Genomic DNA, 15245 nt, shown 5'->3' on the forward strand with positions numbered 1-15245 from the left:
CTGTGTTAACTGGTTCTGAGATTGGGTCCCCCTTTGCGGAATGTCTTTCATCTCAGTAACTGCATTATATAATTTGGCTGGGGTTTCCCCTACTAGCCTAAATGTAGCATATTAATGCCAATTTAAAGATCAAGTATTATGAATAACAGACATGCATTTTATCTAACAGATATACATCAATTACCTCAAAAGGGATACAGATTCTTCAGGATATACATTTTTTCATAACTAAGTGGGTCAGAATTCATTAGCAGTTTGGAAAGACAAATATAAAGTGGGACCAGTAGCTGAGTTTAATGAAGTTGTCACTTCTTTCAGTTTTTTTCTTTTAAGGCAATTTTCTACTCATTACATCTGAATTCTTTCTGTAAAGGACTGAGCTCAGAATATCGTTGCTTTGCATTGGCATGATTTTGATGGAAATATTTTCAGTTTATTCTTTTAAAAGGGTGATGAAACTGAATATATTCTTTTAAAAGTCTCGCAGTAAATGGATAAAAGTCTAACCACAATGAATTGTTGCTTAAATTCTTTTCAAATATGTGATTTCAGGTGTGTGGGTTCTGAATACAGATGCTGTCTATATTTTTGACATTTTCCAGTGGGAAAGAGACAATATTGCTGGGATGATGAGGAAATTTAGACCCCTGGTTTGATGATAATGAAATGAAGCTGGATTTTATAACCTGAACATATGTGATACTCATAGTTGATCCTTAAAATGATGCTTCGTATCATCATTTTCATTTACACATGGGGAAGAGCTTCAGATGTGTTAACTTTCTCAAAGTCCCTGGGCTAGTGAGTTACAGAGCTGGGATTCAAAACTGCTTTGTGTCACATTCCAGCACCCAGATCAGCCCACGACAGCAGGGAATCTCCCCACCAGACAGAAAATCAAACCATAGCACCCAGTTAGGGCTGCAGGTGAGCAACAATTCCCCAAAGAACAGTTTCTAATTTTTGGTTTATAAGGAGTTTAATGGGCATACATTCGGTAGGCATGCAGTTTCTTTTTTGGGTTGCATCAAAGGCTCTGATCTCCATTTTCGTATTTGTTTTGTCTACACAGGCAACAGAAAGTCCTCCATTAGATCTGTAAACTCCTGGCAGATGAGTCCACCCTGGCCCATTCTGCTTTGACCTCTGCAACATCTCCAAAATTATTTCCTCATCCGTCAACACATACATTAACTAACTCATCTGTGTAGTTTCTTCCCTACCTAAAATTTCGCTGGCCTAAAAGTCCATTTACTCTGAGGTTATACAGCTTCACACATTTGTCTCTGTAATTCTGGCCCCATATGGCCAGGAATCAGAGGTCCGTGTGTTAATTAGTTGGTATCTAATTAGTTCTGATATCCAATCCCACTAAGATTTCAGGTGAAAAAAAAAATGTTTTTTTTTTTTTTCTTTCTTGTTGTTACTTAAAACAACACGAGGGCTCTGTCTCTATCTCCCTCAAGGCTTGACTCTCGGTGGGGTATCAACAAGGCAGCAAACTCAAAGTAATTAAATCTCCTCTGACAGTCTCTGCTGTTCCCAGGGGTGGCTCAGAGCAGGGCCAGTTCCCGGCGCTGTTTGCTCTTGGCAACCCCATGCCATCTTGCCTCCTGACTGTGGCGCTAGGGTCACTCCCATTACGCACTGGTTTTTGCAAAAGTGACTTCCATTGTTTCAGTGTTCCTCTCCTTCCCAGATGGTCAGAAGCAACTTCTGCTTCCAGGGAGGCTGGGCACTTCAGTCTCCTCAGCACCACCAGGAAGCTGACTAATGCAGTGGTGGCTGATCCCTACTGGTAGCTGTGGAATTCCATGGCTTTATCAAGGACCAGTTTTTATTAAAAGAGCCTTACTCAAAGTTTCCTAAATATGCATTAAAAAAAAAAAACACATAACCATAGCAAGCAGAGCTGTATTTCCAAACATCTTTTTGGTCTTTGTCTGCTCCCCTCTAAGAAAATAACACCATCTTGATGCTGCTGTTGCTAAGTTGCTTCAGTCGTGTCCGACTCTGCGCAACCCCATAGACGGAAGCCCACCAGGCTCCGCCATCCCTGGGATTCTCCAGGCAAGAACACTGGAGTGGGTTGCCATTTCCTTCTCCAATGCATGAAAGTGAAAAGTGAAAGTGAAGGCGCTCAGTCGTGCCCGACTCTTCACATGGGGTCATGGACTGCAGCCCACCAGGCTCCTCCGCCCATGGGATTTTCCAGGCAAGAGTACTTAGCTTGGAATTATCTCTCATTCTTCCTCAGGTTCTGTTCCAAAGGGTGGAGCCCCTCATTTTTGCAAGTGGAAAGTTGTTGCTTCTTGCAGTGGGGCACTGGAGCTCATCAATAAATTAGGCTCCAGAAACAGCCCAAGGAAATCCTATAGTTGCCAAAGGTAAAAGGTGAACCAGCTCTAATAATAAGCCAGGTTTGGCTATCATTTTTCAATATGTTACTTGGATTACCAAAAAAAAAAAAACCCAAACAAACTGATAAATCAACTCAGTAACAAAATCTAATAGCATCAGACATTACTTTGAGGTGGTGAACAAATCAACTTTATGCTTCAAATGTCACTCATATCAAAACGACAGACACAAAGCCCATGATAATTCTCTCCCATCCATTATTAGCTCCTTAAAATGGCCTCTGGCCCTCCCTTGATACCCTGGACTGGCTGTGGAGGGTGAAAGAAAGTGAAGAAAGCGCTAGTTGCTCAGTTGTGTCCGACTCTATGCGACCTCATGGACTGTAGTGTCCATGGGATTTCTGAGGCAAGAATACTGGAGTGGGTAGCTGTTCGCTTCTCTGGGGAATTGTCCCAACCCAGCGATTGAACCCAGGTCTTCTGCATTGCAGAAAGACTCTTTACCATCTGAGCCACCTGGGAAGCCCCACCAGGGAAGGCTGTGGAGGGTGTTCTTGCTTTAATGTGTAAGGAGATGATACACACCTTAGAGGGTTTCAGCACTCTGCTCCCCATTTCCCTTTACCTCAAACCTCAGAAGCAGATGTCTATAGCAGAGGGGTAAGGCTGAGAGACACATCCTGAAATTATGTTCAAGAACCAACTGCATGAATCAAAGGCGGCATGATTAAAAAGAGCTTCCCTGAATGACTAAGCATCTTTGGGTGGGATTCGTGGAGGATTCATATGAGTTCCAGAAAGCCTAGCCTGTCATTCTCAGTCACCCTGCTTTACACCCTGAGGCCCTGGGCCACAGCTTGCTTCATTAGAGCCCAGTCATGATGGATGAGGCCGAGGCCACAGGCCTGGATGTTGTAGTGTGTGCGTGCTAAGTCACTCCGTCATGTTTGACTCTTTGTGACCCCGTGGACTGTAGCCCACTAGGTTCCTCTGTCCATGGGATTCTCCAGGCAGGAATAATGGAGTGGGTTGCCATTTCCTACTCCAGGGGATCTTCCTGACCCAGGGATCTTCCCAACCCATGTCTCCTGTATCTCCTGCATCTCTTTACCCGCTGAGCCATTGCAGAAGCCCATCAGATATTGTAGTGTTAACGCTAATCTCCCAGTTACACAGTATCACCGAGAACAACCCTCTACCTCAGAGCAGACCACCCCAAAATTCACAAAATGTGCCTTGAATGGAAGACAGCTTTGTAACCAGCTCTTACAGCATCTTAGACCAAACCTGGGGAGACGTGTAAGAATCCCAGGTCCAGGAGGTGGCAGAGACCACATCTTCCTCCTCCAGACGGGGAGCAGTGCATGCTGGGAGAGGACAAGGGGACACATTGCCCTGATTGCCTCTGAGTCTAACTCACTGTCTGGGGCCCAGGAAGGGACCAGTGATGGCACAACCTGCTACCTCTGGCTGTCCCCGAGAGAGGACAGAATGGTTTTGACGCTGTGAGGCTCTTACCAAGAGAGGTCTGGCCATCCTGAACACAGAGCCCATTAACTACCAGCCTCCAGGCCTGTCCCATCACACAGATCATCAAAAGCCTGTTTGCACTCACAGCCAGACATATGCAATAAGTTCAAATTACTGCATCAGGAAAAAAGTGCATCCCTTACTTACCGCTTAAAGCCTACAGGTTGCAACTAGTTTAGGAGACAGTCTGGTTGATGAGGAAAGAAAATCTCCCCACACAGGGACATTTTACCAGGCATTCCTAACTGTGCACAGTCTAGGATGACCTCAGCTTGTCACAGCTTGTCATGGTTGGTCCCGCCCTTCAAACACAGCCTCCGTTCTCACTTAAGTAACTCGGATGAGGTAAAAGAGACCATGTGGATCCACAGAAATCCATCACATTTCTCAAAAACAAACCCCCAAAACCTGACTTACAGTGTTGTCAGTGGCAGACTTTTCAGAAACAACAAAATGTATTTGAATTATGTCACCGGGGGAATCATCTTTCTATAACCTTTCAAGTCACTTAAGTGTAGAGAACACTTTCTCGCCTATAAATCTTACCTAAAGGCGACCCTGATGAAAAGTCACTTGCTGTGTCTCCCGCAAATGTCTGTCATTTTGTTCTTCCTTTTGTGATTTCTCCCCCTGCTATCTTTCCCATAGCTTATAATGTAGAAAGATAGGGTTGAAGTCTTGCCGATGAGTGGAGACAACTAAAAATATGACCAGGAAGACTTATTTGGGACAGCTGGGGCCAGCCCACTTTTCAGTTCAGTTCAGTTCAGTCGCTCAGTCGTGTCCGACTCTCCGCGACCCCATGAATCACAGCACACCAGGCCTCCCTGTCCATCACCAACTCCCGGAGTACACTCAAACTCATGTCCACAGTGCCTTCTCCTCCCGCCCCCAACCTTTCCCAGCATCAGAGTCTTTTCCAGTGAGTCAACTCATCGCATGAGGTGGCCAAAGTATTGCAGTTTCAGCTTTGGAAGGCCAAAATGGCAGAGTCGTGGCCAGGGGGCAGAAACCCAAGAGATCAATGAAACAGGCTTTCATCATAGGCACCTAAGTTTGGTATCTTCAAAATGTGTGTGGGTGGTAGGTGGTGGGGGTAGTATATGTTTAAAAATTAAAATGTACCATCTAAAGAGAACCAGAAAGAGAAATGCTATTTGTCTGTTGCTACTTTGTTCTTTATCTATGAAAATAATATTTAAATTTAAATTCTCACCAACTATTAAGCTCGTATTCTACTGAATATCATAGCATATACTCTAAGTAGGTTAATACACTGACTGACTGGTACAAGAAACTGGATTCCATATTCACCAAGTATTCTGGGGAGCCTTGGAAAAGGCTTTATGGAACTCCTGTGTTCCCAAATCCCACAGGAATGCAGGAACTTACAGGATAGGCTATTTGTTTTGAAAAATCACCAGCACTGACATGATCATAGTGTAACTATATAGTTACAATAGCATCCAGCCATGTGAACTTTTAGGAAGAGAAAGTGGGAGACAGAAAAATAAAACAAACAGGAGAAGGCAAGGAGGAGCAGGAGGAAGAGAGGAAGAGGAAGAAGAATTAGGAGAGGGAGGGGAAATGACAGAAAGAGTCTTAAGTTTGCCTTGTCCCACCACCCATTTGATATGTGAAGCCTCTCTGAGCTTGCAGGAGTGGGAGAGGGGAAGGCAGGGTAATTGAGTAGATAATGAAGTGAAGAATCAAGAGCTCTCAGCTACTGGGGGTACCTCCTGCAGGGAGGCAATAAATCATTGCACATCACACTTTTTAGCTGCATGTCCTCACTTCATCCTGAGGACCAATGGATGATGGGGAAGAAATAATTACAAGCCTCATAGTCTGGTCTTACCAGACCTGGTCTGCAGTCTCCTAGGTACCAGGCAAGGAGCAAGGCGAGCCGCCTGTGCAAAATCAGCGTCAAATCCGGGATCTAGTGGGTTCGCAAGACACAGCGAGTTCACCACTCTAGGTTTTCCCACTGTGCTGAAATTTAGAGAGGTCAAGTGACTTCTCGAAAGTTCCCTCTAAGCAGCAGATTATACAGCAAGCCTGCTCACGAGGATGCGACAAAAAAAGTAATGTGAGCATGATCATAAAAATACAGTTAAGATACACTTAAAAAGGAACGTGTATCAACTAAAGAGTAACAGCACCAAAGCTCAGTCTTACCCACTGTCTGATCTTGAGATCTGAGGTTCAGATCTGGGGTGCTTTGTCAGTTCAGTTCAGTTCGGTCGCTCAGTCGTGTCCGACTCTCCGCGACCCCATGAATCACAGCACACCAGGCCTCCCTGTCCATCACCAACTCCCAGAGTTCACTCAACCTCACGTCCACAGAGTCGGTGATGCCATCCAGCCATCTCATTCTCTGTCGTCCCCTTCTCCTCCCGCCCCCAACCTTTCCCAGCATCAGAGTCTTTTTCAGTGAGTCAACTCATCGCATGAGGGGGTGCTTTGTAGATGGGTGTAAAAGAGATGCCTCCTCAGTAAACTGGAGCTGGTACCAACTGTGTCCCAAGGACTCAGGGCTATTTGTCGCCATTCTCCCCGGGGCCCTTTAGAGTTGGGGTGGGGGGGCTGTTGACACATGCCGCAAGCTGTGTGGGGGAGTGGGGTCAGACCATGAGCACACAGGTGTGTGTGCACACTGAGTCACTTCAGTCATGTCCGACTCAGTCTGCGACCCTGCAGGGCTTCATAAATACACCTTTCCAGCTGTGTAACGCCCATCCAATAGCACAGCTCACGGGTTAGGAAACACTGAGTCCACTTAATACCAAATTCATGCATGATTTTAGCAACTGTTTCTCTTTCCTGACTTCCCTATATTTTCTGTCCTTTTTACCATAGCGGATACATCTTTACTTCTAATTTTAAACTTTGGCTATAAGTTTAGTGTTACAATAATAGCTAACGACTCTTGTGTATTTCCTGCGTCAAAGACATGATGGTGAACCATTCTGGTGGATTCTTTTATTCAATCCTGGAAGAAAAGTGCCCTGGGATATAAACTTCACGAGGGCACAGACTCTTATCTGAATTCCGTCTGTCTGGGGGCAGGGGTAGTAAGTACTCAATAAATTTTTGCTGAAGGAATGAACAAATGGATGAATGAGTGAAAGAGCAGCCTATGAAGTGGGTCCTATGATTATTCCCACTTTGCGACATGAGCACTGGCCACTCAACGGTGAGAACAAGACGCGGAGCCGGGCAGTCTGTCCCCACAGACAGTGATGCATACAGGTGCCACCTTCACACAAGGTGGGTTTTATTGTATTTTTATTCACTGCTTGCTTTAGGTACCGAGTCATCCTAAAGTGCCAGCTGGCAGGCTTGAAAGATAGGATTCTGAAGGGTTGTCTGAATCCCACAGCTAAACTCCTGGAGCCAGGGACGCATCCTCAAGAACTAGAAACTATTTTTTTCACCAAGAATGAGCAAAATTAATAAGTCAGTGAGGCGAGTTCAGTCAGGAAGAATGCGAGGGAACTGAGATACCTATTTCTGAGAAAGGCATGTGGGGGCGTTGGGAAGGGCTGCCAACCGCGGAGGGACTCGAGGCTGCATCAAACCGGAAGGATTCTGAGTTGCAGGAGAGGCGAGGAGGCCAGTACCGACCAGGGTCAGGCGGAGGGCGGGTGGGGCGGGAGGCGGTGAGCATCTCAATAAGCACCTTGGAAGTCAGGCGTTCAAGTTTGCTCTCGTCTGCTGGCCACTGTATGATTTGTGGCTGGGTTAGTCCAACATGAAGGACCAGAAATAAAGCAGATAACAAAAACAAAAATGTGTTTTTAGTTTGCTCTGTGTAGAGTCTAGCACAGTGTCCAATCAGGGCCACAAAAGCAAGAGTCGTAACGACAATAAGGAGGAGGGGAGGTCTGGGGCATGACCCTGGCTCTGAAGCAGTGACTGGGCTGGAGAAATGAAAGGTACTGTTCATCAGGCACTTCTCTCTGTTCCCCTCCTCTGTCTTTTTCCTTTATGACTCCTCTCGTCCTCTTTATATCAAGTCTTCAGCCGACATTTCTCTTCCATGTCTTATACTCATAGACCTTGTCCGTATTCAGGCAAGGCATGGACCACAGGTCCTAACTTGGCAGTTTTTAGTTAGATTTTCTCTACAAATTTTTGGGTTCTAATTATTTTTGCCAAGGGAGCAGTACACACAGTGGGAACTGGTCTGAGGTGCTCCTTTGGCATTTCTGGCCTCTCAACTCCATGCCACGGCACAGACAAGCTGACCTTCAAGTCTTCATTTCACTGCCTGCCAGCTTTCCTTAATGCCAAAGCCACAGATCACTCTTGGGTTTGAAATCACCTTTTCGCACAAGCAAAGGGGAAAACCCAAGCAGCACAGATAACTTGGCCTGTCCACCCTAGTGATACTCCGTAGGCTGGAGCCTCTGTGCCGCGGACTCCTCACACGTGCTTGCTCTCTGTCACTTATGTAAATGAAGCAGCATTGCTGAGCCCGCATCGCTGGTGCCCTGATGAGTATCCCATGCACGTGCGGCTGCTGGCCAATGCAGGCCAAGTCCAGGTTCAATGTACAGGCGAGACCGGCACTTTGCTCTGCTCCAGTCCTGTAGAAAACACCCACGGCAGACTTGTATTTCTGTCCAAGGCTCCATTTTCCATCATCTATTTTTCATAGCACTGATACTAAACCGGCTGCAGCAGATGAAGGGTATTCTTTCTGGCTCGGGTGCATCACCATGCTGATCTGCCCCTCCTGGGAAGCAGGCTTGCTGAGTTAGCTTTTATCCTTTACCATGGGAGACTCAGTTCAACAAAACGTAAGTGTTTTGAGATGCCTGGTATTTTCAAAATGTAAATATCTACTTCCTCACACATGAGGGGCAAAGGGCCATGTGATAAGATGGAAGAGGGATGGGAATTGTATTTGGTACCTTTGGTGGTGGGATGACAGTGGGTTTGAAGACGAGCAAAAGAATTTGTGGCAACCTCCAGTTTTTCGGTATGTCATTAGCCTCTGAGAGAATCTTAGTTTATTCTGAGGCAGCTTTATGACATTTCAGAATCACACTGTCATGTGCTGTCTCTGAAATGCTTGCATATTCTTATCTTTATATGCTCTCCAAATAGAATAAGCTTGCATTTTTAGACTTCCCTATGAAGAATGATAAAGATTCACAAACCAGGAAATTTAAAGATGACCATTTATAAAAGACCATAAGCCACTTCCCCTACACTGAACACTCCACACACCCTCACACACTAACAAACATAAGGAGATTTTAAACATTAACTAGCTAACTAGTAATAGCATTATATATAAACTTAGAATGCTTTTGGCTTACACTGGATTTACGTAGAATGGTTCATTAAATGTCAATAATAAATGACTGTATTTGTTGCCCAATATTAAACTTTAAATCTGTAGAGTATTTCACCAGGTCGTTTGTGGTTTTATGAGAGCTAATAATGCTCTTTATTTCCATATGCATATTTATCACATTTCAGGTACACAGCTATTATTGCTTTTTCAAGCTTTTCTTTTGGCCTATATTCTCGACTCTAACTCTATTCAGCCTTTTGGTTTTGTGAATGTTATTGCCATTATCAGCCAGTAAAAGATGAAGATACCCAACCGACCCATGTGAGCCACTATTTTTCAGTGTTCCCGTGTGTCTGTGCTCTACCTAACGGCAAGATCTGCAGGGCACCAGTAAGGGAAATGTCAGCTCTGGGCTACATTGTCCACTTTGTATTAAACTTGACATCTAATTTGCACGTTCACACTTTTCTAATGCTGGAGTTCTTAAAACCCTGACAGCTGAACCCTTTAAACTTCAGCTAAGTATGCAAATAGAGAATGGAACCCAGAGGGTCCCCTTGCATTGGTATCATTCCCAAGGTATTTATTTTGGTCAAATACAGAAATTAATTCATGTTTAATGCTCTCTAGTGAAAGGGAATCATATGAGGGCAGTGAGAGAAAAAGTAGTATTGAAAGTGTTACAAAACAAGCCTGAACATTCCAGTGAGGATCACAAAAAGAATTCAGAGACCAAATATTTAATCAAAATTAATTTAACAAAATCATATTAAGCAAGGATCCTTCCTTAGACCCACTGATGAAATGTTTCAAATGCTTTTTCTATATAAAGAGACATTTAATCTGATAAAGCAAGTGGCATTTTTATACTCCAGAAAAATTATTTATTCTTAGAAAAGAAGAAATCCTGGACATGTAGCCAGATATGGGAAAAAATATTTAAGGGGGAACTTGTTTTGGCAGGAAAGAGAGAGAAAATACTTTTTTTTTTTTTTTTCTGAAGCACTTGGCAAAGCAGAAAGCTTAAAAATATTTCCCAATTTGACCAGTTGAAAAACCACACAGCATGTTTTGCTTTTCTGTTCGGGGAGAAGGAAAAGCCTCATCTGGGATGGGCTTCTGAGTCCCATCACATCCCCTGTCCTGATGGGGCTTAGTCACGTTAACTCGGCTCTTGTTGGAATGCCTAAGCTGTCATTTGTCCTGCCCCCCACCCTCCCCCCCCCGCCCCGAATGAGACACTCGGCATTCTGAGAAAGAAGCCAAAGCAGTCAATTTCTAGAAAATATGAGAATGACCCCCGGAGGTTAACAGCACAATCATTTATACAAAAATTGCTTCAAACACGGATCATGTGTTCTTCCCGGATCCGCGGAGTCTCTGTGTGTGCTGAAAGCTATTCACAAACAAGCTGCCCTGACTGGATCAGACGTGCAGGCAGAAGTGGCGAACAGAGCATGGAGCTCACATCTCTCTTTTTTTTTTGTCCCCTAGTATGTTGTATTCCCTGAAGCAGTTTCATTGAGATAGATTAAGTGGCCAGCAAACTAGCTCTTCTGGTCTCGTATCTGGAGTCAACAAAGGGTGTTTCTGTCTGCTGAGTGGACAGTGGAAAGGTTTGTTTATTGAAAGGAAACTTCACTGTATTATTAATTTTTTTTCCATGTTACCTCAGAGGTCAACAAGAGGTAGGCAGCAGACAGAACCTGATTGGGGGGAGATTTGGCTTTATCTGTGGGAGAGTCCTTTAATTCCTCCCACTATGTAAAACATAAATTCTCACAAAGATGCCCTACTTTCTTTCCCCGAGGCTGGGGAGATAACCAGAAGCTCCTCACCTTCCCACCCAAGAATCAGAACCTTCACACTGTCACGGGTCTTACAGACCATCTAATCTTTGAGCACACAATGTTTTAACATTATTTGTTTGTTTGTTTTAATAATAGAGTTCCCTTCCATCCTCCCTTAAGAAACCCTCATTTCTTTTGAATTGCATCTTACTGTCAGCATGGGTCCCCCAAAACAGTAGGACCATTCGAGGGGAGGCACAGGTTATAAAGAGCAGACAGAGTCTTGGTCCCGATCATGGGAAGGGGAGACCCAGGTGCAGGACAATCCCTCGGTCCTCCTCCCGGGCTGGGCAGGGGTCAGCTGCGGTCAGGCTGGACAGTTACCACTCTTCCTGCCCTGCCTCTTTAAGCCCCAATCCTGAGACCTGAAAGCTGTGGAAATTCTACTTGTAAATGCAAAGTCCAAACCATCATTGGAAAATCAACCTCTCCTTATAGCCACCCTGAAACACAGTGAAAGAAGCAGTGCTTTGAAAGCCCTTAAATAATTGCTAAAAAGGGAGAAATTGTGGGCAATCTCAATAGCAGTGAACACTGACCATTCTTACCCTGGCTCCTGTTCTTTAGTAAATGAGGGGAGAAGTTCAAATTCATAGGTGTTGCAAAGGGCGACCCAGGACTTAGGTGCTTTACTCAACTTGTAACTTGAAGTGAATACATTAGTGACAGGGGCCAAGGGAGAAATTACAGGACTGCCAGGTAAGCCGTACTCTCAAGTAAAATGGATCACGCTTTCTTGTTGGGGAACCCTCTGGTTAACCTCACTATGGGCTCAGTTCCTGATTCCAAGTCACCGCTGAGAGTGGGCCACTGTGTGGGATGACCCATCTCTGAGTGAATGGGTGTTGAGCCCCGTCCTGGAGGACCCTTGGGTTGAGTGGGTTGTGTCAGAGGGGTCCTGGGCTGAAGAAGACACCCAGGAACACCTGAAGACTACTGGGGGCTGGGGGTCACCCACAGTACAAACCCTGAGTTGTGACTAGGCAGCCTTGACTCCTTTGCAAAAGGCGTTTTGTCTGAAGCCTCATCCTCTGAGTTTGTGTTAAAGTACCCAGACAGAGCTGAGTGCTGTGATGACTGAATGTCATTGGCTTCAACCTGTCCTTAAAGCTCACTATACCTCCCTATTTCTCCTGGGTCCCAGGTCTGCTCAATGACCACCAGAGTACCCAGTTCCTTCATGAACAGACTTCTACATTGACCTTAATGATGCCAGGGCACTTGCAGACAAGGGAAGACTTTTGTAGGGGAGGAACATAACTTCCCCTCTATCCCCGCTCTGTCCTGAGTTCTTAGCTAAGGCTCCTGTAATATTAACAGAAGACAGATTAACAAGAGAAAAACAAGCAAGTTTATTAACATGTATGCCTTGTATACATGGAGGTACACAGGGAAAAATAAGAAGCTCCCCAGGGTGGCTTAGAATTCAGGCTTAACTGCCGTCTTCACACGGAAAGGGGAGGAAAGATGCGGGTCTCTTAGGAGAGGGTAAATGACTTTTAGGAAGATGAGTGGGCCCTTAGAAGAGTGTGCGGGAGGTGTGATCATCTGTGGCAATGTGTGTGTGGTGTGGTGTCATTCCTAGCCTCCAAAGACGAGTCCCTCTTCCCTCGTTGATGAAACTCCTGGAGGGGATCCATGACCATTGAGTTCCTTTTGGAGGTTCTGTCTTTAGGCAGATAAGGGAACTCAGAAAAAAGTCTCTCCCTGCATTTGCTGTTTTCAAGTGCCCACAGCTCAAAATAATGAACATACCGAAGCAGCATAACTTGGGGCAGTATATTCTGCTGGCCTTCACTTCTAAATGACAACACCTATATGCTGTAATTGCCTTCGATGCAAAGCGCACTTCTCCTTTTAGTTCAGTACAAACCCAGACTTGCACTACAGCACCTGCATGAAAGCTGGTGATTTCTGAGGCTGACACAACGGGTATTCTACGCTCTCAAGAAGCTGTGATGAGCAAATGCTTTGGGACCGTTAGAATGGGTCACTTTTAATGCAGCCATAGCAGAGTACATCTAAGCCCTGTTTGTGTGGGAGACCCAGCTCCCCACCCCTCATCTAGACCTGGGTAACTTGGCACCTGTCCATGGCTCCGCCTTGTGTGTTTTTGGAAGAATTAATAGAAACACTTTAGGAAAGCGCTTGAACACAGAATATATTGGCTGCAATAAATACTATAACTGTGTTGCTGGAAATTCCGCAACATTAGGATTGTATGCAAAATCAAATTCTGAACATTTTCTAAGAAATGTGTTCACTGCAACTGTTAACTTCATCAAGGCACATGCAATACACAGGATTTTAGCTTTCTGCAGGTACATCATTTATTTTGATCCATCAGTGATGAAGAGGACAAAACTACACACATACACACACACAAATATTTTAAAGATACAGTCCAGGAATGGCCATGCAACTAAAGTTTAACACAAAAGCAGATGCATTTTGAATGAGGTTTCATCAGATATTATTTATAAACAGGTAGCTTAAACAAAATGAAGACTTGGAGAGATTTGGGGGAAGGGTTGCATGTGAGTATGTGTGTGTGTGAGAGAGAGACACTGTGTGTGTGTGTGTGTGAGAGAGACACTGTGTGTGTGTGTGTGTGTGTGAGAGAGAGAGAGTGTGTGTGTGTGCAGTTTGCCTTTTTCCTTGTCAGAATGGTTCCATTTAGGAAACGAGCTTTCTTCCCAAATTTGCAGATGTCTGCAAATAGTATTCTGCCCAGAAGGGAAAAAATAGCTTACTATGATTCATTTGAAACACATCTCCTACAATGTCAACAGGGAGTATTTATCACTATGAGAGATTGATTTATCTGCAGAAACAGGTATTGCTTCTCACCTGAAAATCAGGGCCTTCCCCAGAAATAGGTTGACTAGGCTATGCCCCCTGACAAGTTAGGAGGACCCCTGAGAAGTTCCCACTGGTCTCAAAGTGGCTCCTTACCTCCCATGACCGTCGCTTCCTGGCTGGTCTGAAATTCTTGCCCACAGGGTCAATCCTATGTTTCAAAAACACAGATAAACTTGCTTAAGATAGAATTTACTGAGAGGAGAGTGTGTTCAACTTGTTAGCATCTCACAGAGCCTTAAATGGTCAGATACACTGCTGTACCCCTTTAAGATTCAGCGAGCAGACCCAGACAGGTGATTTTCAATTTGAAAAAAGCATCTGGGCAACTTAAATTTTGAATTGTAAGGAAAGGGTTGAGAGCTGGTGAATCAATTGAGGAGAGATCCTTTGAGGAGGGGATGTAATGGGGTCTCCTCGCAGGATGAGTTGGCTGTGGGTGGAGGGCAGACAGCAAAGCACGTGGTGAGTGAGGGTGGGGGTGGGGGGAGAACACTCCAGAGAACTGCCTGGATCCTGCAGGAAGTGGGGTTACCTCCCTTATACTCTTTATGCCTCCCACCTCTCCTATCCTACTCCATGCAGATTTGGAAAAGACTCTGGAAGAGCGAAGAAGATATGGGAATGGTGGATACAAGATATATTGACACTATAGTCCTTGCTCTCCTGCATACTTCCATTCTATTAAAATACTCATCGGTGAAATGAAGCTTTGTTAGAGAAAGTTTGTTTTAAATAAATGGGGTGAGGAACGCGGAAATGGATCAGCAAAACAAGTCAGGGCTGCCAAAGTCACGTTGCCTGCTTCACCCCGACCTGAGACCACCATGGGTTAAACAGCCCGGATCAAGCCTATTCCATGTAGATCTGGCGACTAGCTGAGGTGTGTCACAAACTAAAAATAACGACAGGTGTTGGCCCAAATATTTCCTTTCCTATTGTTTCTCGAGAACAAGGTATCAAACTTGGTCAAGGAAGAAGGGTATACACAATACAACGATAAAGTTAAGCTTTCCTGAGCTTGATTTCATTGTTATTTTGGTTGCTTTCAAGATCACCGAGCTGATCCCACCCACCTATTTATTGTAACGTTTCTTTTCTAGAGCCAGAATAGGACAGACTCATATACCATTCTGATCTGGGTGCATTTCTTCAGAAGGTACGCTGTGCTCATGGGGAACTGCGGCTGCCCGGGCGTGGGGCTGACAAGGCCGGGAGGAAAGTCTGTGCGTGTGTTTTAACAAGAAGATTTCCCAGGGAAGTGAAAGGATGGGCACCAGAGGCTTTGAGGCTGCTCCGCCCTCTCCTGATGGTCATTCCTCTCGTGTCCCAGCAGAG

General features: G+C 44.9%; 2 protein-coding genes across 30 annotated transcripts in view; one reads left to right on the plus strand and one right to left on the minus strand.

Moving 5' to 3' along the window:
- TLR3 (toll like receptor 3) overlaps positions 1-15245 on the minus strand; it is a 447684-nt gene that overhangs the window by 262289 nt on the left and 170150 nt on the right. For 15 of the 19 annotated variants that reach the window (XM_088832563.1, XM_088832564.1, XM_088832562.1 and 12 more), the window contains one exon: positions 14004-14058. The exons of the other annotated variants lie outside the window; for them this stretch is intronic. The gene's annotated coding sequence lies outside the window, so the exon portion shown is untranslated. The remainder of the gene's footprint in view (positions 1-14003; positions 14059-15245) is intronic. 19 annotated transcript variants of the gene reach the window in all.
- Positions 1-15245, plus strand: part of SORBS2 (sorbin and SH3 domain containing 2) — a 215682-nt gene that overhangs the window by 56039 nt on the left and 144398 nt on the right. For 2 of the 11 annotated variants that reach the window (XM_088832573.1, XM_088832579.1), the window contains exon 3: positions 15011-15066. The exons of the other annotated variants lie outside the window; for them this stretch is intronic. The gene's annotated coding sequence lies outside the window, so the exon portion shown is untranslated. The remainder of the gene's footprint in view (positions 1-15010; positions 15067-15245) is intronic. 11 annotated transcript variants of the gene reach the window in all.

Source organism: Moschus berezovskii, chromosome 26 (assembly GCF_049115385.1).
Source record: "Moschus berezovskii isolate FMDL1 chromosome 26, NW_MosBer_1.0, whole genome shotgun sequence".
In the NCBI taxonomy this organism is placed as follows: domain Eukaryota; kingdom Metazoa; phylum Chordata; class Mammalia; order Artiodactyla; family Moschidae; genus Moschus; species Moschus berezovskii.